Genomic DNA, 23,536 nt, shown 5'->3' on the forward strand with positions numbered 1-23,536 from the left:
AAATATCTATTTAGATATTAATCACAGTGAACCCCAAAGCCAATGCAATCTCTTTATTCCTTGAAGTATTTTAACAATATAGTCTAATTAGTGCTCTAAAAAATGTTTTTTTCAAAAATCTAATTTATAATGAAAATACTGAAATAGCCATGAGAAAATGGTTTACAATTCACTAAAAATATACATTCTCTGTGCAAAAAGTTAACATATTTAACTTCCTTTCTAAACGACTGATTGCGTTATAGAAAATTAAGTATGCAATTTAAACAATTTCAAATGCATTGCTTTATTTTAATAATGTGTGGTAGACAATTCCAAACACTTTTTTTATTTGTTCCAATGAAGAACAATTCTCCGGCTAAAAATTCTAAATAAACTGAACTAACTGACTACCATGTAGGAGAAGCATCAGTCATATGAATGACATCAGGAAAGGATAAAACTACCAGTTGCAGGAGAATAAATCACTTGGGTTTCACAGTGACTGAGTAAGTTAGGGTGTTAAACGATGTTTATAAGAAGCTAACTATCTTTTGTGCTTTTTAGAGATATGATCTTGCTCCGTTGCCCAGGATAGAGTGCAGTAGTGTGATCACAGCTCACTGCAGCCTGGAACTCTGAGGCTGAATTGATCCTCCCAAGCGGCTAGGATTGCAGGCTTGAGCCACAGTGTCCAGCTAATGTATGTATGCATGTATGTATTTACTTACTTACTTATTTACTTATTTATTTACTTATTTTTGAAGAGGTGAGGCCTTGATTTATTGCCCAGGCTGATCTCAAACTCCTCCCAAAATGCTGGGATTTACAGGCATGAGCCACAGTGTCTGGCCAGTGCTCATGTTTGAAAGTTATTTTGCAACATGATAAAAATGAGATGAAAAATAGAGTCAAATTTTAGCTTCTTCTAGTCCCAACAAATATTAGATTATATTTATTCAAAATATCTATGATGTCCTTAATTCTCAAATCATAATTTTTCTTATCAATGCTCTTTCTGACAAACAATTCAGAGTTTTCTTGATTTCAAAAACTATACTTTTGCCATAAGTGACTCTTTCGTTCATTATACCTTGTATTAAAATGTAATTTCAAGAAAGTCTTCCAATCCGTGTTCTGTGGACTTCCATAAACTAACTTTAATTTGAATAGACACCATCATTTCTAGTTGTTTATAGAAATGAATCCTGAAATTTAGCAAAGCACCATGTCCATGTCCATCTTCCCACTCCTCTCCAATCCTCCGTACCGTCAATCTGTACCCATGAATGCATGTCACTTTTTGGCCTGTCCAAGTTCATCCTATATCTGTAATAAACCACTGAAGCTTAGTCTCCCTTATGAAGCTTTTCAAGGATTTCAGACTCTGTTTCTTTTACTGAATTCTTGTAGCATATATCATAATAATATAATCATACAACATACCATAATTGTACATGTTTTACACTATTTTAGATTATCAGTCCTTCTTATATAAAACCACAATTTCTGGTCTCACATTTTGTCTCTAGTAGATTGCTGTGATGACAGCTTCAGTTTACTCCTGACTCACTCTTATTCACCCTTTGCAGAGTCCCCTCCTAGGTTGACTCTGGGCTTGGTCAAGTGACTTGCTTTGGTCAATGTGACAATAGGAAGTGTAAAGTAAGCAAAGACTCAAAAAATGCTTACACTTTGGGTCTTAACATCTAAGCCACTTTTGGAATCCAGTTCCCATCACGTTAATAAGCCCAAGTGAGTCTGCCAAATGATGAGGCAGCAAATGGAGAGAGGCTTCTGCCTTCCCTGCCATTCCAGATATGCCAGACAATGTCATCAGAAACTAGCCAGCCCCTGCTAACCCTCAAACTAACTAAAGATACTTGAGTGACCTCAGCTGATGTCAACTGAATCCCACCTAGGTTGTCAACACTAGCTAGCTCAAAGTTTTGTTGTATAAAATAATAAGCTAAATAATGGTTATTGTTTCAGGTCACTACATTTTGGGCAGTTAGAGATGCAACAATAACATAAAGTAAACATTTTCTCAACTAAACTCCAGTAAAGCAGAAATTACATCTTTTTCATTATTATCAATGGTAATAAGACAATCAGAGAACAGAATATCTCATGAGACACTACCAATGTGATTTTCTCTGCCTTCTATCAAATATAAAATTAGTTAAAAAAAAGGAAATTATTATTGCCTTCATTTCATGGCTTATTATTGGTCTGTTCAGGGATTCAATTTCTTCCTGGATTAGTCTTGGAAAGATGTATGTGTCTAGGAATTTATCCATTTCTTTTAGATTTTCTAGTTTATGTGCATAGAGGTGTTAGTAGTGGTCTCTGATGTTATTTGTATTTCTCTGGGGGCAGCAGTAAAATCTCCTTTGTCATTTCTAATTGTGTTTATTTGAATCTTCTCTCTTTTCTTCTTTATTAGTCTAGCTAGCAATCTACCTATTTTATTAGTGTTTTTCCAAAAACCCAGCTCCTGGATTTGGTGATCTTTTGAATAATTTTTCATGTATCAATCTCCTTCAGCTCAGTTCTGATTTTGGTTATATTTTTGTCTTTTACTAGCTTTGGGATTTTTTTACTCGTGGTTCTCTAGTTCTTTTAGTTGTGATGCTAGGTTGTTAAGTTGAGATCTTTCTTTTTTTTTTTTTTTTTTTTTTTTTTTTTTTTTTTTTTTTGAGACGGAGGAGTCTTGCTCTGTCACCCAGGCTGTAGTGCAGTGGCATAATTTCAGCTTATGCAACCTCTGCTTCCCAAGTTCAAGTGATTCTTAGGCCTCAGCCTCCCAAGTAGCTGGGACTACAGGCACACGCCACCATGCCTGGCTAATTTTTGTATTTTTAGTAGAGACGGGGTTTCACCATGCTGGCCAGGCTGGTCTTGAACTCCTGACCTCAGGTGATCCACCTACCTCAGTATCCCAAAATGCTGAGATTGTAGGCATGAGCCACCGTGCCCAGCCCTTTCTAACTTTTTAATGTGGGCATTTAGTGCTATAATTTCCCTTTTAACCCTGCCTTAGCTGTCTTAGAGAGATTCTGATATGTTGTATCTTTGTTCTCATTAGTATCAAAGAACTTCTTGATTTATGCCTTAATTTCATTATTTACTTGAAAGTCATTAAGGGATAGGGTATTCAATTTCCATATAATTGTATGGTTTTGAGTGAATTTCTTAGTCTTGATGTCTAATTGGAATGTGCTGTGCTCCAAGAGACTGTGCTTTAACTTCTTTTGCATTTGCTGAGGAGTGTATTACTTATGCTTATGTCATTGATTTTAGAGTATGTGCCATGTGGCAAAGACAAGAATGTATGCTGTGTTGTTTTGGGGTGAAGAGTTCTGTAGATGTCTACTGTCAGGCCCATTTGATCCAGTCCTGAATATCTTTGTTAAATTTCTATCTTGATAACTGTCTAATATTGTCAGCTGGTGTTAAAGTCTCCTTCTATTAGTCTTTTAGAAGGTCTCAAAGTACTTGCTTTATGAATCTGGGTGCTCCTGTGTTGCATGCATATATATTTAGGATAGTTAAATCTTCTCGTTGAATTGAACCCTTTATCAATATGAAATGCTTTTCTTTGTCTTTTCTGATCTTTGATGGTTTAAAATCTATTTTGTCAGAAACTAGGATTGCAACCTGTACTTATTTATGTTTTCCATTTGCTTGATAGACTTTTCTCCATTTCTTTATTTTCAGCCTATGTGTGTCACTACATGCAAGATGGGTCTTTTGAAGACAGCATACTGATGCATCTTTGTTCTTTATGCAGCCTGCCATGCTGTGTCTTTTAATTGGGACATTTAGCACATTAATTCAAGATTAGTATTGATATGTGAAGATTTGATTTCAACATAATGATGTTAGCTGGTTACTTTGCAGACTCATTTACATGGTTGCTTCCTAGTCTCACTGGTCTGTGTACTTAAGTGTGTTTTTATAGTGGTTGGTGATGGTCTTTAGTGCTTCCTTCAGGAGCTCTTATAAGCAGGTCTACTGCTAACAAATTTCTTCAGCGTTTGCTTGTCTGAAAAGGATCTTATTTTTCTTTCTTCTAAGCTTTTGAAGTGCAGTTTAGCTGGATATGAAGTTCTGGGTTGCAATTTCCTTTGAGAATGTTAAATATTGTTCCTAAATCTCTTCTGGCTTGTAGGGTTTCAGCTGAGAGGTTTGCTATTACTTTGATGGGCTTCCCTTTATATGTGACCTAGGCTTTCTCTCTAGCCACCTGCAATGTTTTTCTTTCATTTCAACCTTGGTGAATCTGATAATTGTGTGTCTTGGGTATAATCTTATGATGAAATATCTTTCTGGGGTTCTCTGAATTTCCCAAATTTGAATGTTAAACTCTGTTGCTAGGTTGGGGAAGTTCTCATGAATGATATTCTGAAATGTGTTTTCCAAGTAGGTTTGTTCCATTCTTCCCATCTCTTTTAGGTACACCAATTAGTCATAGATTTGGTCTCAATGAATGGCTTACCAACCAAAAAAAAAAAAAAAAAAAAAAAGCTCAGGACAGATGGATTCACAGCTGAATTCTATAAGATGTACAAAGAACTGGTACCATTACTATTGAAACATTCCAAAATATTAAGGAGAGACTTGTCCTTAACTCATTTTTATAAGGCCAGCATCTGACAGATATACAACAAAGAAATAAAACTTCAGGCCAATATTCTTGATGAATAGTGATACAAAAACCCTCAACAAAATACTGGCAAACTGAATCCAGCAGTGCATCTGCCACTATCAAGTAGGCTTTATATCTGGGATGCAAGGTTGGTTCAACATACACAAATGAATAAATATGATTCATCACATAAATAGAACTAAAGACAAAAACCACATGATGATGTCAATAGATGCATAAAACACATTTGATAAAATTCAACATCACTTCATGTTAAAAAAAAAAAAAACTCTCAATAAACCAGAAACGTAACTCAAAATAATAAGATCTATATATGACAAATCCACAGCCAATATCATAACAAATGGGCAAAAGCTGCAAGTACTCGCCTTGAAAACTTCCACATGACAAAGATGCCCTCTCTCACCACTCCTGTTCAATGTAATATTGGAAGTCCTGTTCAGGGCAGTCAGGCAAGAGAAAGAAATAAAGGGCATCCAAATAGAAAAAGAAGTTGAACTATCCCTGTTTGCAGATGACATGATCCTATGTCTAGAAAACCCTATAGCCTCAGCCTAAAAGCTTCTTTTAAAAAAAATTTCTGTAAGTTATTGAAATACAGGTGTTACTTGGTTACATAAGTTCTTTAGGGGTGATTTGTGAGATGGTACACCCATCGCCCGAGCGGTATACCCTGCATTATATTTGTAGACTTGTATCCCTCACTCCCTCCTATTCTTCCCCAATCCCCAAAGTCTATTGTATCATTCTTATGCCTTTGTGTCCTCATAGCTTAGCTCTTACATATCTGAACTAAGCAAGTTACATATAATGCAATGTAATCATTACCTAATCATGAGATTTTAGATGTATAATAGAAAGATGGGATACATCCTGACTCTAAAATCCTGAATTTTTAAACTGAAAAATCCACACATTGAAAATTTCTGGAAATGTAATACTCTTCAGACGATTGCCAAAATAACGTGTCTGAAGTCCCCTTCTTATGAGGTCTTCTCTAGCCTGGCTTCTTAATCTTTTATATCAAAGTTTTAGTGGACAAAACTTTGATATGAGTTCAATATTCTACATGTGCTGGCTTTGTGATCTGGGAAATCACTTCACATATTTAAGTTCCACTTTCCTCCTTTATAAAGTGGAGATAGTAACAGTTTTTGTTTAAGCATTAACTAATGTAACAAAGGTGAAGAATCAGCCAACTTCCTGACATAGTTTAACTGCTTGATCAGGTGAGTTGTTCTGATGCTATAGTGCTGGCCAAGGCAAGAACCTGGGAATCACACTTGATTTCTTCCCATTTTAGGTCCTGATTAGATGTAATTGACTTCTGAGTCTCATTAATTTTTAACAGTTTAGTGTTTCTCAACATTATTTCTCGTTCCCTCTTCAATATCCCTGCTTTGCTTTAGATTCTGTTGTCTCTCACTTGCACAATCCCAATTGTCCTTTTGTCTCTAGTTTCAAAGCTTCTGCTCTAAATGTATCGTGTTCCATATTGTAGATCAGTCATCTAGAATGATTTAGTCATATAGAAGTCAATTCGTATCACTTGTCTTAAAGATAAAATGTAAAATCCCTAACAAGCACAAGAGCCCTTTGAGATCAAGCCATTGCACATTCTCCAGCCTCATTTCTTGCCACTCTTTCCTTGGCACTTTACAACCTATAGTACTGAATTACGATCAAATCTCAATGAACAAATAATAGGATATATTGGTGACATTTAGGAATAGATAAGTAATAACAATCATTAATGGCTAATTAAAAAGTATCCAAAAAGTGCTATAAATTGGACTCATAATAAACCTATTTAAAATGCTTAGGAATACATTTACGATTAAACAGGCATCATGTAAAAGTTATAAAACAAATAACATAAAAACAAATAAAGGCATTGCATATCACATGAATGGCTTGGTGAAAAATAACCAAAGAATCACTATTTGCTGAACCCTGCTCTTGTACTATTTCTTAACTGAGTGTTTTTTGATGACCACATGTTGAAGGCTTAATGGAATACTTTTAGTTCTGAACATATGCTTCTAATTTCTTTATTTCCACAGCTTTCCTATAATTGTAGATCACGTAGCTACATGTGGCTTCATTCTGCTTTCCCAGATTATCTGACTTCACTGCCTACATCTGTGAATGGGTTGTCAGTGGTATTATGAATGGACTATCCATCTATCTGATGAGAGAGGAGGTGGCACTGCCTTATAAGATACCTCACTGATTCTGTGAGCACTCTCTGAATTACTATGAATAAATATTGATAAGTATCAATACATCTCCGTCTCTTTTACATCTATTTGATCTTTTCATGTTCCCAATTTAAATCTGATTGTTTAGCATAGAACCTAGTATAAGGCTTAATGTACAATATATTCTAATAAACATGTAATTAAAACATGAGTGTATGTGTACAGAAGGCTTTCTTTCACCACCTACATTTTTAAAAATTCACAAATAAAAATTGTATGTATTTGTGGTGTGCGACATAATGTTTTCATACAGCCTATCAATATATCGTAGTATGTTACATATATTGTGGCATGACTGAATCAAGCTAATTAACATATCCATTTCCTCACATACACATTTTTTTTTTTTTGTGGTGAGAACATTCAAAGTATTTTAGCAATTTTAAGTATATAGTATTTGTTATTAACTATAGTCACTAAAGTATTTAATATATAATACACTGTTATTAACTATAGTCATTATACAGTTTTTATTAGAGTCCACATATAAGTGAAATTGCACAGTATTTGTCTTTCTGTGTTTGGCTTATTTTACTTAGAGCAGTGTCCTCTAGGTTTACCCATGTTGTTGCAAATGACTAGGATTTCCTTCTTTATTATTATTATTATACTAGAATAGAATTGTTAAATAGGTAGACACATGCCATGATGGTTGGCTGCATCCGTCACCCCATCATTTACATTAGGTATTTCTCCTAATGTCTATCCCTCCCCAAGCCTCCAACCCCCCACAGGCCCTTGTATGTGATGTTCTGCTTCCTGTGTCCATGTGTTCTCATTGTCAAACTCCAACTTATGAGTGAGAACATGCAGTGTTTGGTTTTCTGTTCTTGTGTTAGTTTGCTGGGAATGATGGTTTCCAGCTTCATCCATGTCCCTGCAAAGGACATGAAGTAATCCTTTTTTATGGCTGCATAGTATTATTCCCTGGTGTATATGCGCTACATTTCCTTTATCCAGTCTATTATTGATGGGCATTTGGGTTGGTTCCAAGCCTCTGTTATTGTGAACAATGTGTGTGTGCATTGTAAATGCATAGTAAACATATGTGTGCATGTGTCTTTATAGTAGAATGATTTATAATCCTTTGGGTATATACCCAGTAATGGGATTGCTGGGTCACATGGTATTTCTAGTTCTGTATCATGCCAATCTTTTTAAAGATTGAATAGTATTCCATCATGTAGCACATTTTTTTTTGAAGGAGAAAATGGGTATGAACAGTTGTTAACATGTTTATTAAACGCAAACACAGAATTGTGTTTTAGCAGGATAACGTGTTAAAACATTTAAGCCTGTTTGACCATCCAGTTTATTCATACTGAATTTTAATTGCTTTTCCTGGCCTTAAATTTTATCTTTATTTGAAAACTGGGGGAAAAAATATAAAGCCAAACTTTTCAGTGTGTTCATACATGTCAAAGAATGTCTTTGTCTCTGAAAACATTTGCACTGCTATCACTTACATAGACATAACATTATTGTAATTAATAAATTAATTAATTTATTTCACAGAGTACTCTGTCACCCAGGCTGGAGTGCAGTAGCCCAATTAGGACTCACTGAAGCCTTGACTTCCTGGACTCAGGTGATCCTCCAATCTCAGCCTCAGCTTGGGACAACAGGCATGTGCCATAATGCCTGGCTATTTAAAAAATGTTTTGTAGAGATGGGGTTTTCTCATGTTGGCCAGGATGGTCTCAAACTCCTGGGTTCAAGTGAACCTCCTGCCTCAACTTCCCAAAGTGCTGGGTTTATAGGCATGAGCCTTGCCCGGCCTCATTTTTTAAACTTTGAAAATATATTAAAATTTTTATACTTAACCCAAATATATTAGAATTATGCAAAAATAATGTTCATCTGCCAAATGAAATATTTTTATTAACTTACAAGAACATTTTATTTTCAACTAAAATTGGTTTCTTCTAGCTTAATCTTCCAAGAGATTTTCTCTAAATGATCTCATTGTTTTCAAACATAAAATTAAATAAAAATTACCCTCTAAGAACTGTATTTCTCATTGTTAAACATTTTTGAAAGACTATGCTACAAATTTTCTAGATAGTTCCATAAAAGGAGTGTTAAGAAGTTGTGATTACTAGAAACAGAATAAAGAAAATACTACATTCCAAGGAAGACAATGATTTGAATATCTACGTTCCTATGTTTAGATTGCCATTTATTGATTTATTATTCATATATCCAGCACCTCATTTATCAAGTAAATGTATTAAATACTTTTAGCATTTATATTCAAAAGAAAAATTATTTTCCTTTTTTGACTTTTTTTTTCATCTCTACAGCCAGGATAATAACAATAATCTATCTCAAAGGGATGTGGTGAAATTAAATAAGTTAACAGTGCCTGACACATAACCAATTCTCATGAACTGTTAGCTATTGTGGACTATTCAATTTTGATATACGTTTTGCCTATAATATTGGGTTATTAAACTCACCTTACATAATAGATAGTAATAATCAATATTTGTGTAGGAAGAAATGATTTATATGTATTTTCCCTAAAAATGTAGTATGATGGTGATAAAAATGTGGTATGATGGTAAGAGTCAAGATTTAGAGTAATGATGCACATTCTATGTAAAAAAGGATTACTTCATGTCCTTTGCAGGGACATGGATGAAGCTGTAAACCATCATTCTCAGCAAACTAACACAAGAACAGAAAACAATCATACTACATTTAGTGGTTATTTAAGAGTCATATAACCATCATACTACATTTAGGGGTTATTTAAGAGTTAAGATTTAGAGTCATGATGCAAATTCTATGTAAAGACCCTCTAGGGATTTTTACATCTAGGGGTTATTTAAGAGTCAAGATTTAGAGTAATGCAAATTTTATGTAAAAACTCTCAAATCTCTACTCCTATAGCAGGCACTACTAGCTGTCCTAATATTTGATTCTTTCTTCATTGTTTTGGTAGTTAAGTCCTCTTAATTCTTAATTTAAACTTTTTTTTTCTTTTTTCCATGAAAGACGCAATTCCTAGACTCCCTTGCAGCTAGAATTAATATAGGAATACATTTGGGCATTAGAATGTGAAATGAAAGGTGAGTAAAACCTTGTATCATAGCCTTAAAAGGAGGATCCCTGACCCTTTAGCTCTTTATGTGACTGGAATGTAAACATGAGGGTGGGAACTGAAGCAGCTGCTTTAGAACAAGATGTGAAAGTTCTGTGCTGAAGATGGCAGGTAAATAAAATACAAGCAGTCTGTGTCTCTGACCCCATTAATGCACACCAGACCTGAACTGTTTATGCTCAGATTGTATATAAAAAATAAATTTCTCTTTTATTTAAGACACTACTGTATCAGGCTGTTGCTACAGTACCTACGCCTGTATTCTCCACTTAAAAAAAAAAAATCTATTAATGAAGGGCCTGGCCCTCCCACATATAATATTTGCATTCTAGCTGTATAAATATGTTAGGATACTGTCACTGAGTTTCAAATTTAGTGTTTTAAAGTTATATCCATTAATGTCTTTTCAATTAGTTTTTCATTTTATTTTAAATACATATAGCTTCAAATGTATGCTTTATTTTTGTGCATGATACTAATTTAACCTCAAGAAAAAAATTCTTGTGACTATTGACCTCAAATTTTTAAAGATAAACTAATGATAGATATAGTCTTTAAAATAGCCTAAATAGACACGATTTTGAAAAACAGTTTTAAAAGGTAAAACATTTAATGACCGGACTCTCAAGATTGCAGATTCATTAAAATTTAAAGATAATTTATTGCTAACTTCTCTAAGTGAGATGCACTGGATGGGTCTAAATGACAGTTTCAAAAGGGCCTGAAATGTCAGGAAGGGTAGAATGTGAAGTTTATGATTAAGAAATGTACAACATTGCTTTTTAGAATGCAACAAATACAGGTGTTACTGAGCACCTGTTATGAAGCCAGAAAAGCACAAGGATAAATAAATAGCATGTGTTCTTTGCTCAGAGGAAACACTAGTTCAAGAAAAGTTACCAATATGTGCTGAAATTTTCACATATTGGAGAGTAGGTGCCAATAAAAGCATGCACATGGTGCTGTATGGGGTGCTACACAGGCAGCAACGGATGCTTTAAACCTCAACAAAATTCACAAGCTGCATCACTGCATTTGCCATCTATAATTTTCTTTTTCATCTAAATTTTAGTTTTTAAGATTGATAACCTGAAGCTGGTTAGCAGGGAATAAATCTTTCCTATAAAAAAAAAGTCTGTTCTGTCCAGTGTTCTCATACTAGAGATGGTAATAGCTACTATGCTTTGACTCCCTGTGATGCCCAGGCTTAACTTGACTCTATTTCTTTTGGTTCTACCAGCAATCGTATGAAGCAGGTTGTATTCAGGTAAGCAACTGAATGCATGGTTGTCAGATTCCACTGTTCATGTTCCTTGTATTATTCTTTCTCCTTGGTTCATTTCCTTTTTACACCATTGGTCATATTGCATAATAAGAACTCATCATTTAGGTTAGCTCTCTTCTCCCTCCCTGACTATCTGCTCCTCAATGGTTGGAGCCATATATTGCCCATATAGGCACTTAATGAATGTTATGCAATGAAGGAATAAGTGAAAGGATGTGACAAAGAAAATTTCACACTAACAGCCCTTAAAAGGAAATGATGTTGCTGCAAATATAATCCATCTTTAATCTCAATCTTAAACATAAATACCCTCAGGATGGATTTTTAAAATATTGTCTTTAGAAAACTCTTTCAAGCACTCAGGGGGTCTATTGCAAAATTCTCCCTTTGACTCTAAACTTATTGTGCTTTGCTTTTGTGAAAAACAGTTGTCAAATGTGTTTTTGATAAAAAAATATTTTCTGTGATGGCATCATGTAGCTATACCCACAGGCAGTACACCTGAGGTTAAAGTAGATAGGAGATGGGCATGTTTAGATCAACAAACTGAAAGAGTTTTGTGTCTATGCTCTGATACTATATATAATCCAAGCAATATTAAGCTTGGGTTTAAAAATGATCCCTTAACTGTATTATCTATTTGAATAAAATATTACATATACATACATAGGCATATATATTTTATAATGTGTTCAAGATAATGCATTATTTTCTGTGTTTTCTTTGCTTGAATATACATCATTTTTTCCACTTTATTTTTCTTTTAAGACATAATGGCATTCTGAAAGTAGAAATATTAAGAGCTCTAACAGTCTGTTTATAACAAGACATAAGCAGCCTGAAAGAATATAAGGAGATTTTCCTACATAGTGACTTTTAAATTGGCTACCACTTATGATTAAAATGTCTGAATTCTGGTACATTGTTTGATATTCAAGACAATTCATCTAGTCATAACTTATATATGTTTTATGTATATATATTATGTATATGTGTATGTGTGTGTGTGTGTATTTATTTAAAACCATTGGATCTATTTAACATTGCTTCTAAAAGATCATATAGTCTTTTATTCTTCAGTAAGAAACATTGGTTTTAAACTCATTCATCTGGACAGAATAAGATTTTTCTTTTTATTAACTCCAGATACTCTTCAGTACTGAATTTCAAACAAAATATTTTCATATGGAAAACTACTGAGAGACATCTACATATTCTTTCAAATTTATACTTCATATAGGATTTGTAATGGATCCTTTGAAACTGCACGAGGGTTATTAAATGTGGGTAGACATTATAAAGTCAAACATTTGTGTCCTTCCTAGTGCTCATTTATACATTCATCCACGTGAGCATTGGAGACTTGCCTCTATCATGAACTCTTATTTGGTTAAGCCACCACCTGGCTAGCTTTGAGGTCTTTCCAGATATGGGTTGGAGATGATGGGGGAATATGAACATTGAGAAAGATATTTACACAGAAAAATGCAGTAAAACTATAAGTCATGATTCCAGCAAAGACCCCCCACCCCTCAAAAAAAAAAAAAAATGCAAAGGGAAAAAAGACAAAGTTCCATTGTGGAAGGTAAATGAAACAAAAGAAGAGTCATTAGGAAAACTGCCAGTTCCTTTCACTGGAGACCTTGGGGGAAATGCTTTATCATGCCTAATGACAAGTAACCTACACAGAGTCAAATCTAAATGTGAAAGGTTTATCCGAAATGGATTGAAACAATAATGAAAAAAATCTTACATTTTATTACTAAGTAATATGTTCCCTACAGAGCACAGACTGACTCACAAAACTGTAATCCCACTAGGGATCACATTTAAATACACTTTTCCCTTTAGTAGGGGAACAGCTGTATCTCTGACTCAAATCGTCCCAAGTCAAGTGTGACCCAATAGTGAGCTGAGAACAAAATGTTTAATTGAACTGTCTCTCTGGTACCAGATATTTAAAATCCGTATACTGTACTCCTTTAAAACTGATGATTAAAGTTGCTGACACTAATTTGTGTGTGTATATAGATGTGGTATTTTATTTTGGATATATTATCATTTTAAACTGGTAAACAGGCTTTAGATGTAATAACACAATGAAAACATAGCTTATGAATGTGCCATTTGGTATTTTGCACTCCTATGTATATCATGTCTTTTAATTTTTATGACAACCCCAGGAGATAGGTATTAATATTATCCCAGTCTACAGGTGAGAAAATGAAGGCAAACTTAGATGTTTTGGCTGATTGGTTGTAGAGTTAACTGGTGAATGAACTTCAACAGTCTTGCCCCTGTGTCTAAATAATAATAGAAATAGGCTTTGCTCTTGCAAATATTTGTTTTTATGCTGATTAAAACTGAAGCAGTTCTTACCACTCCTGATTTATCATCCAAGTCTTGGAAAACCTGCTCAAAAGTATTTCTACTAATAACCTCTACACTGTCTCAATCGTACAACAGTTGAATATCCAAGTCTTTTCCTCACCATGGTCTGTACTGTGCAGGTCTGGAACACTCTGCCTATGGTCATATTCTGGTTTTGTCCCTTATTAATTGTGTGACCTGGACCTATTGCTCATATTCTTTTGGTCTCATTTCTTCATGTGTAAAATAAATAAGAGTATGTCATATATAACGAACTTGTGGAGTTATCTCATCTGTAACTAGAACCCATAGAGTGATTACATATATAATGAGAACCTAGGTGATTCTAGGGAGAATTAAACTAGTTAATCCACAGAAAGCCCTCACGTAAATTTAAGCTAAACATAAATATTTATTGGATGCCCACTGAGTGCCAGACACCATGGTAAACCCTGGGGTACAAGGGCAAAGATGACAGAGTTAATCCATATAAAGCACTTTGTGCCTGGCATGAAGTAAGCACTAAATACATGCCAGTTAGTAACTGTCGTTATTGTCAGACAGTCTTTGGCTCATCTTATCATTTTTTTCTTCTAATGCTCTGTGGATCTTGAATGTGTTATTGCATAATGTTCTGGAAAAAAGCATTTAGGCTTCTGTTTTTTGTTTGTTTGTTTGTTTTTAAGTATAATAGAGACAATGGAGAGAAAGCTGTAAATGCAGAAAGAATTTTAAAATTACTGCAACTGTGATATCTTTTCCTTTCTCTGAATGACAGCTAAATTGTTCCAAAGTGCACATAATATAAAATAGTCACCATTAAAAACAACAACACAAACTACTACCACTGTCTTAACTGCCAGATGCCATACCAGAATCACCAATGGCAGCTTATTAACTTCATCCTGTTCAGATTGTTTGAAAGGTTTAAAGCAACAGAACAAAGGAATAGTCCATTTATTTGGAACAAAGAAATTTGGACTTGGCAGTAATTCATCTTGAAAAGGTATCTGGAGAGTTCATTTACTAAGAGAATCTGGTTTAAACAACAGAAAATAAACATGTTTTAAGGCAGTGAGGGAAGGAAAAGCAATAACGGAATCTCCCCAAGTTGCTTTGAGCTTTGCTGACAACAGAAGCTTTTCAGCTGCTGATCATAAATAGCCTAAAATCTTATTTCAAGCTTCAGTCCATAAAAAGAAAAATTATTTAATACTTTGTGCTACAATGCTCACAGGCACCTTGGAACTTCTCTGAGCTATAAGACATACTCCTCAAGTAATATGCCACAGCATAGAATCAATGAGAAAATAATTTGTCCAACAAATATAAGCAGACACAGTAATGAGGCAGAAGGACTTATTTAAACTGGAAAGTCCCAGACACAGAATAAATAAGCATCCTGGCAGTGGAGCCTGGGACAGACATGAGTGCATGTGGATTTGGGAATGTGCTTCCCTGCCGGAAATCATTCAATTATCAAAATTCTTTCCCCCTGAGACTTACAAACAGAAACCTTGGCCTGTGCTCAAATATTAAACATTAATGATGTTCTCCTGATGTTTAAAGAAGAGAGGGAAAGCTGTGGTCTGCTGCAGTTGTTAGAGAAGCATTTGGGAGGAAACTTTGGATAGATTTTAGAGAAAAATGATATTGTCATCAGCTTCCAGCTTTATTTTTCTAGTAAGAAGGAAAGTATTTCTAGCCACTCTTAATTATATTTTGAGATAGGTGATCCCTTGTTTGCTTTTATGATGGCTAGTAAATTTATTCATTTAATAAATATTTATTAGATGCTCATTGTGTGCCAGACACCACGGAAAACCTGCATACAAGTTAAAGATGATAGAGTTTATGCCTAATAGATGTAAGGTCCTAGATGGTAAGACAGACAAAAAAAGAGAATAAAACAGACAAATGATTTCAAGTTTCAGTTAGGGAAGAAAAATAAAAGACTGACGGAAAGGTTAAGAGAATAATGCTTCATGTAGAGGAAATACATGGTGTTGCATTTGGATTTTATTCTAAGTCTTACAGGAAGTTATTGAAAGGTTTTTAAAAAAAGCAATATTGTGAGTCAATATAAAGTTAATATTGCTATGAACAGTAAGGATTGGGAGGCAGCGTTGGCAGCAGGGAGCCAAGTTAAGCTTTTGTTTTCATGTTTTAGGCAAAAAGTTGAGGGTGGTTTGCTCTAAGGAGGTGCCAGAATACAGTGTCATCAAACTTCAAATTTAAGCAGTGTTTTGAAGAGTAAATAGGACTTGCCAAGGAATTGGGTGTGGGGGGATGATAGAAAGGATGGATCTTATAGCCTCCCTAGATTTCCAGGTTCCGTAACAAGACATACAGTATTCTGTTCCATTCACTGAGGATGCAAGATTTTAATGGGATTGGGTTTCGGAGAAATGGGAAGAGATTTTAAACAATATTGCATTTTAGACTCCAATGAGACACCGTAGTAGAGACTAAGGAGGTTCACGTGTATATCAATATCAAGCACTTTTAGAAATCCACCTGTTATCCTGTCTTCTTTTCTATCAGAACTCTCCTTTTGTTGCAATTGCCATTTATCTAAGTTTTATAAATGTACCTAATTTAAAAACAAACAGACTACTGTCACTGCTTTCAAAGTGAGAAGTAGTCATCTGATACAGTTTTGAGCAATACACTGTACCTTGCAGCTGCTGGGTGGGCATTTTGAGAAAGCCCTTTAAAAAGTGGGTGACAGCTGGCACTTGACCTGTTCCCTAGCACCAAAGGGACTATATTTCCTGAGTTTTCTGAGAAAGACAGAGTATATGTCTAATTCCTGACTTAATTATGAACACCTTGCTTTTTGCTTTCAAAACTCTCTCAATTTAGGCAATAACTTTCATGGTCATCTTACTTATGACCCCTCCTTTCACTTTCTCTGGCCTGTGGAGGCTTTGCTGGATCTTCAACAATTATTTTGTGCTCAATCATAAGAAAAAGTGCAAGAGAATGCTAAGGAATTTAGTTCTGTTATGTTTGATTCACTGCACTAGGTTTGTATCTTGTATCTTTCTAGAACAAGGAAAATTTAATTAACTCCTATATGGCTTAAGCACATATATCTAAGTTTTCTCCTTTAGGTGACTAAATGCAATTTTCAACTAATACAGAATGCAAGTTTGTAACCTAGAAGAGGGGTCTCAAAAAAATGTAAGTGTGAGTCCCATCAGCATAAATAAAGCTGTGTTTAATTACATGGGCATAGATGTATTTGGGCTGTGTGAGGTCCCAAACCTCAGTAACATACAGACTTTGGATATAAAACAGTCACTGATAAAGAAGACAATGAAGCAATGACTCATAAACTGGATAGAAATGAAGAAAGATGGGTGCCAAAGAAGCCACAAAAATAGACTTTTTGTTTTTGAGAGGGAGTCTTGCTCTGTCACCCAGACTAGAGTGCAGTGGCATGATCTTAGCTGACTGTATTACTGCAACCTCCACCTCCCAAGTTCAAGCAATTCTCCTGCCCCAGCCTCCTGAGTATCTAGGATTACAGGCGTGTACCACCATACCCAGCTAATTTTTGTATTTTAGTAGAGATGGGGTTTCACCATATTGGCCAGGCTGGTCTCTAACTCCTGACCTCAAGTGATCCATCCACCTTGGCCTCCCAATGTGCTGGGATTACAGGTGTGAACCACCTGTGCCTGGCCAAGAGAATGTTTTATGAAGGAGCGAGTGGCTGGTTGTTGGAATAATAAGTGTTCAAGTAAGAGAAGACAAGGAAAGTAATCACTAGTTTTTGCTATGAGAGTTGCTGGAGTCTCTGAAAAGAACTCTTTCAGTGTTGTGGCAGTTAGAAGCCAGGCTGATATGGATTGAAGGTTGAATTGCAGAATATTAGAACACATCAACAGAGATGCCTATCTCATTTTCAAATACTGTTTGAGCTTTGAATGCAAACACTCACTATCCTAAGTAGAGGAAATATTAAGGAGCACATTAATGGCCACTATTTTTAAATAATTCACAATATAATTATGTATTCTTCTCTGGATATCCTAATTGTACTGCTCAGGTAAATAACTGGATTTTTCTAATGAACACATTAGACATTAAAATAGCTTTTCGCTGGATGAAGCAGTCACATGGAAAATAATATTAGTATTTCAAAAATACATCTGAGAACCTTGGTGAAACACCAAAAGGACTTTTTGTATATATATTTTTTATATCTAAATTTAAAATTGATTCTTAGAAGTTACTAAATGCAGTCAGAAATGTCTAGTTTAAACATATGTTTTCAGGCTGTATGTTTAAAAATTTATAATGTGTGTGTGTGTTGGTGTGGGGTTGTATATCAGTTTTAAAATATATCTTATAAAACAGTCTACACTGCAATAGTTTTTGCACAATGATTATATTGGCAAAAGAATATAAAAATGATAAAATAACCAAAATAATAAATTAGTTAATTCATTATACTAAAAAGCTAATACATGATAAGATATAAACCCTATGGGATACTTTTTAGCTATTGAAAATGAAATGAGGGCTGTGTGCAGTGGCTCACACCTGTAATCCCAGCACTTTGGGAGGCCAACATGGGAGGATGACTTGGACAGGAGTATGAGACCAGTCTCACCAATATGGAGAAACCACGTCTATACTAAAAACACAAAACTTAGCCAGGTGTGGTAGCTCAAGCCTGTAGTTTCAGCTACTCCAGAGGCTTAGGCCCAAGAATCACTTGAAGCTGGAAGGCGGAGGTTGCAGTGAGCTGAGACCCTGCCACTGCACTGCAGCATGGGCGACATAACCAGAGCCAGACTCTGTCTCAAAATAAATAAATGAAAAAAGAAAAAGAAATAAAAGAAATTGTAGGATTTGTTCATATCAACATGAATGTCTGTTTCTAACATATATACAAAAAATGATAGACATAATTATATGTATATAATGACCCAGTTAAAAAGAGTAAATAACATTTACTTAAATGATTAATAATCATAGAGAAAAGATGCAAAAGCAGCACACCAAACTGTTCCTGCTTATTTTCTTAAGAGGGGAGGGATAAAGAGGGCAAACGAGTAGGCAAATATTTCTTCATTGTCTTATTTGTTTGCATGCATAAGTAGTACTTCTGGAAATATTTCCTAAATTCAGAAAAGTAATTTATTTGTTGTTTATTTTTTAATGAAAAAAGAAACTCAGGACAATGGCTATAAAATACTATAGTTCAACAAATTGGGTAATAACATATTGCATTAAAAATTTAAGTGACCAGGCTGGGCATGGTGGTTCGCGACTATAATCCCAGCATTTTGGGAGGCCAAGGTGGGTGAATCACCTGAGATCAGGAGTTCCAGACCAGCCTGGCCAAACTGGTGAAACCCCATCTCTCCTAAAAATACAAGAATTAGCCAGGTGTGGTGTGTACCTATAATCCCAGCTACTTGAGAGGCTGAGGCAGGTGAATCCCTCAAACCCAGGGGGTGGAGGTTGCAGTGAGCCAAGATCATGCCATTGCACTCTAGCCTGGGCAACAGAGCAAGACTCAGTCTGAGAAAAAAAAAAAAATTAGGTGACACCGAATTTATATTTTCTTGAGAATCTTTAAAATAGGCAATTTTTTCTTTTTCTTTTTTTTTTTTTGAGACAGAGTTTCGCTCGTTACCCAGGCTGGAGTGCAATGGCGCGATCTCGGCTCATCGCAACCTCCGCCTCCTGTGTTCAAACAATTCTCCTGCCTCAGCCTCCCAAGTAGCTGGGACTACAGGCATGCGCCACCATGCCCAGCTTATTTTTTTTTTTTTGTATTTTTAGTAGAGACGGGGTTTCACCATGTTGACCAGGATGGTCTCTATCCCTTGACCTCGTGATCCACCCGGCTCGGCCTCCCAAAGTGCTTTTAATGAAAATAAAAGAACATGCAATATGTTGTGTGATGGCAACTCTATTGTAAATTGTGTCTCACAAAACATACTTGGATGAACAATGATTAGATTTTGTAGCTCTTGCTTGACATGTATTTTATTATTTCTGGTCATACATTTGAAATTATTAAATATTGAAATTATTAAATATTATACAACTTATGTGTATTTGGGTTGGATAGTGTCTGCCCAGAATTTACGTCCACCAGGAACCTGTGAATGGGCCCTTATTTGGAAATAGGGTACTGCAGATGTAATCAAGTTAAGATGAGATCACACTGGTTTAGTGTAGGGGTCCTTATCTGGTGTCCTTCTAAGAAGGAGGAAATTTGGACACACATAGGGCAGAAGCTCATTTGAAGACTGGACTCAAGCTGTCACAAACTAAGGAAGGCCAAGGATTGCCAGCATCCCTATGAAACTGGAAAGGCAAGGAAGGATCTTCCCTGGAGCCTTCAGGAGGAGCATGACCCTGCCAATGCCTTGATTTTGGACTTTAAGCTTCCAGAATTGTGAGAGAATAAATTTCTGTTGTCGAAGCCACCTAGCATGTGGTAATTTGTTACAGCAGACCAGGGGAACTAATACAGCATGTAACAATAATTATAATAACAGCCAGTATTTACTCAGTAATTATTATGTATCAAGTATTACGGTAAGTGAAAGTTTGAAATAAAAAATTTTGTATTAAGATTACTTATGATTCTATTCATACGATAAATGTAGCCAAAGATGACTGTCTTTTAAAAAAATTTATAATCAGTTTATAAATAATAAAATGCATGCCACAGACTAGTATAAGCAAGCATCTCAATCTCATTTGCTCCTCAAGGAGATAGATGCCTTGCATTAAATTATACTTGTGTTCTCCTAAATCCACTGGACCATAAAACTGGCCTGCATTACTCAGTTGACCTTACCAGCGTGACCTAATTTATATTAGGGTGCTTGGAATTAAGCACATACTGTATGCTTTTTTAAAAATTAAAAATACATCCACACATTTATGTACTGTGCAGAAATACACATAGCATTTGCTTTTATCTCCAGGGTACCAAAATAAAATTTAAATTCAATACAAATAAATTATTAGCAGTGCGTAGACAAAAAAGAAATTGCTTGACGAAATTCCCTAAAAGTTTTAATAATCCATGTTTGTGTCAGAGTATACAGTCAGAGTCAGAAAGATGTTTGTGTGGTAGCACTGTCACTAACAGACTCCAGATGTGCCATTAGAAGACCCCAAGGAAAGCCCCAGCAGTTTGGGCATTCAGAGAGACTCTCTGCTAAGGTAAACATAGCCTGGAATGAATGGGAGGCTATTCTTTGCCCTCACAAGAACATATTTTACTTCTTACAGTACTCAGTGTGTGTTCCAATTCATCACCAAACACTTTAAAAACAATGGCATTGAAAACGTATGAAGGAGCTGTTAGGCCTTCTTGCTAGACTTCTGGCTATTTTGGCATCGTGAGAAAATAGTGGGTGCCTACTTATGTTCTTTAGTTGAAGATGGCATTCAAGGCTTGCAGGAATTCTTCCATGCCAATTAGAACAAGGAAAGACAAAAGCAACATTAAAAGTTATAGGAACAGTGCAAACAGAGACAAAATTGAGTTGGCCTTAGGGCTGGATTTTCATTAAATACGAAATTCCTGCAAGTGCAAAATCTTATTAATGAAGAAAAAGGAAAAGGAAAGAGTAGCGTGAGTGTATCTTAAGCTCTAAGATTTAGTTTCCCCAATATTCCCTAATGATGAGCATTCTGACTATAACTGAGTAACTCACATGTGTAAAACATATGGATTTTTTTCAAGTGATTAAAACAAAGTGTGACTGTATAGTAATGTCAGTTGTGTCGCATGTCTCCTTCTGTGGTTTGGGTGGCAATGTGATTTAACCTCTCTGCAATTCAGTTTTCTAGTGTGCCTTTTTAGGAGCCCTTATCCACCCAGCAAGAAGGCTCTGAAGTGACTTCTTCTTTCAGTTATTTATTTTCTTGAAATGCTTTTCTTAACTCTAATATTGCATCTGTCTCTGGAAAATCATTCTAACATATGCTTAGAACAGCTATCTCTGCAATAAATATAAAATGGATTATTCTTGAAACATTTGACTAACTCTATATTCACAGGATATGAAATAATGTTTGATATCAACAATATTTTAATCGATACATATGCATGCTATCAGCCCATTTTAACCCTATGTGTTGTTTTGCATAATAGGAACTTATAAGTATCTTTGTCTTTTTTCTTTCATTTGTACTATATAATAGTTACTTAGGCTTTTTAGTGTTTGGGGTACTTCTCAATCTCTTTTTACTTCTTCCAGTTCTTGACTAATATATCTTTTGTATCAGAGAAAGAAAACACACACACACACACACACACACACACACACACTGAGACTATTAATATGGCTGCTGTGGCACAAATGGATGACAGAAACAATATAGGAACCAATAAAGATAATATGTGGCCCAATGAACCTACAAAATCAGGAGAGAGATTCATTTTTCTACGTAAACCATAGTACCATGTTATGAAAATAGCCATACACTTGGAGAAAGAAGATTTAATCTGAAATATCAGCTCTCCTAGTAACTATGTAACCTCTGGAAGTCTCTCTCATTGTTTTGATGCCCTTTATTGGATGTAAAATTCTCCAATTAGGAAGTAAAGTTCATAGTAACCAAGACTGTAGTATGTTTACCCTGTGATGCTCCTCAATTCTCAGAGCTGTGCCTAGCATATTCTGGTAACTTTATAAATGTTTCCTGCATCAGTGGATGAGTGTGCTTCAGTCTCTTCAGCTGCAAGTGGACGTTATGTTTATGCACTGGGGTGCATGATCAAATGATCATCAAATAACATAAAGTAAAGTGTATGAAACAATAACTGGTATAACAGATAAAACTTCAATACTATATTCTTTCAAATAGAAGTTGAAAAAAAATCCTCCTCATTTGTTGGGTAATACTGGCATCTGTCTCATCTATCAAATTAAAAAAATCAGCCTACTTGGATTTAGGTGTCCATTATCCATATAAGTCCACGATGAAAAATCAGACCTAGGCAGCATGATGAGACCCTGTCTCTATAAAACAAATAAAAATAAAAATTAGCCGGGCATGGTGGCATGTCTGTAGCCCCAGCTATTTGAGAGGCTGAGGCTGGAGGATTGCTTGAGGCCAGGAGTTTGAAGCTGAAATGACCTCTTATTGTGCCACTGCACTGTAGCCTAGACAACAGAGCAAGGCTATCCCTAAAAAGACAAAAACAACAACAAAAATTAAAACCTAAGTTTATCCTACATCACTGTTCTTTTCATATCCCCAAATGCAGTTTTGCCTTAAGACAAAATGGTATTGTTCTTGTAGCTGATTTGGCTGCTGAGCTGAGGAATTTTCTGAATCAAAATGCAACGGCTACATTAGACAATCTATTTGGATTGTCAGTATAGTAGTACTGATAAAAGCAAAATAAAATTATTCTGCATTTTAATCATTAGTGTCACTGTGTTTTCTCACTTGGTAGAAACAAACTACTGCTCTGGAAGTATAGGTAAGCACACATTCACACACTCACATAGTATTTTGTAGTGGTAATATATGAAGGGAGATTTCAGGAGTCAGAACTTAGATGGAAAACTGCATAATGTCAAATATTAATCATTTGTCAACCTCCCACTTCCCATCTCCCCCTCCACCACACTGACAGCAGGAAGAAGTGCATTAAGAGAATTTCTTCCCCATAAGTGAGGTAACATCTGCCTCAAAGCTGGGTCAGGATGGAGGCTGGATCATCTCCTCAGCAAAGAGCTGTTCATGTGGAATAAGAGAAGCATGTAGTTTAGCCTGAGGCCTTTCCAGGATTTAGAATGCATAATTTGGTAGAAATTGTAATAAGGAAAGCATCCTTGGCACACTAGTAATCTGCGTTGAAT

General features: G+C 35.4%; 1 protein-coding gene across 2 annotated transcripts in view; it reads right to left on the bottom strand.

Moving 5' to 3' along the window:
• Positions 1–23,536, bottom strand: part of ROBO1 (roundabout guidance receptor 1) — a 1,085,200-nt gene that overhangs the window by 604,741 nt on the left and 456,923 nt on the right. The gene's annotated exons all lie outside the window — the stretch shown is intronic.

The sequence above is a fragment of the Saimiri boliviensis genome, chromosome 18 (genome assembly GCF_048565385.1).
Source record: "Saimiri boliviensis isolate mSaiBol1 chromosome 18, mSaiBol1.pri, whole genome shotgun sequence".
Lineage (NCBI taxonomy): Eukaryota > Metazoa > Chordata > Mammalia > Primates > Cebidae > Saimiri > Saimiri boliviensis.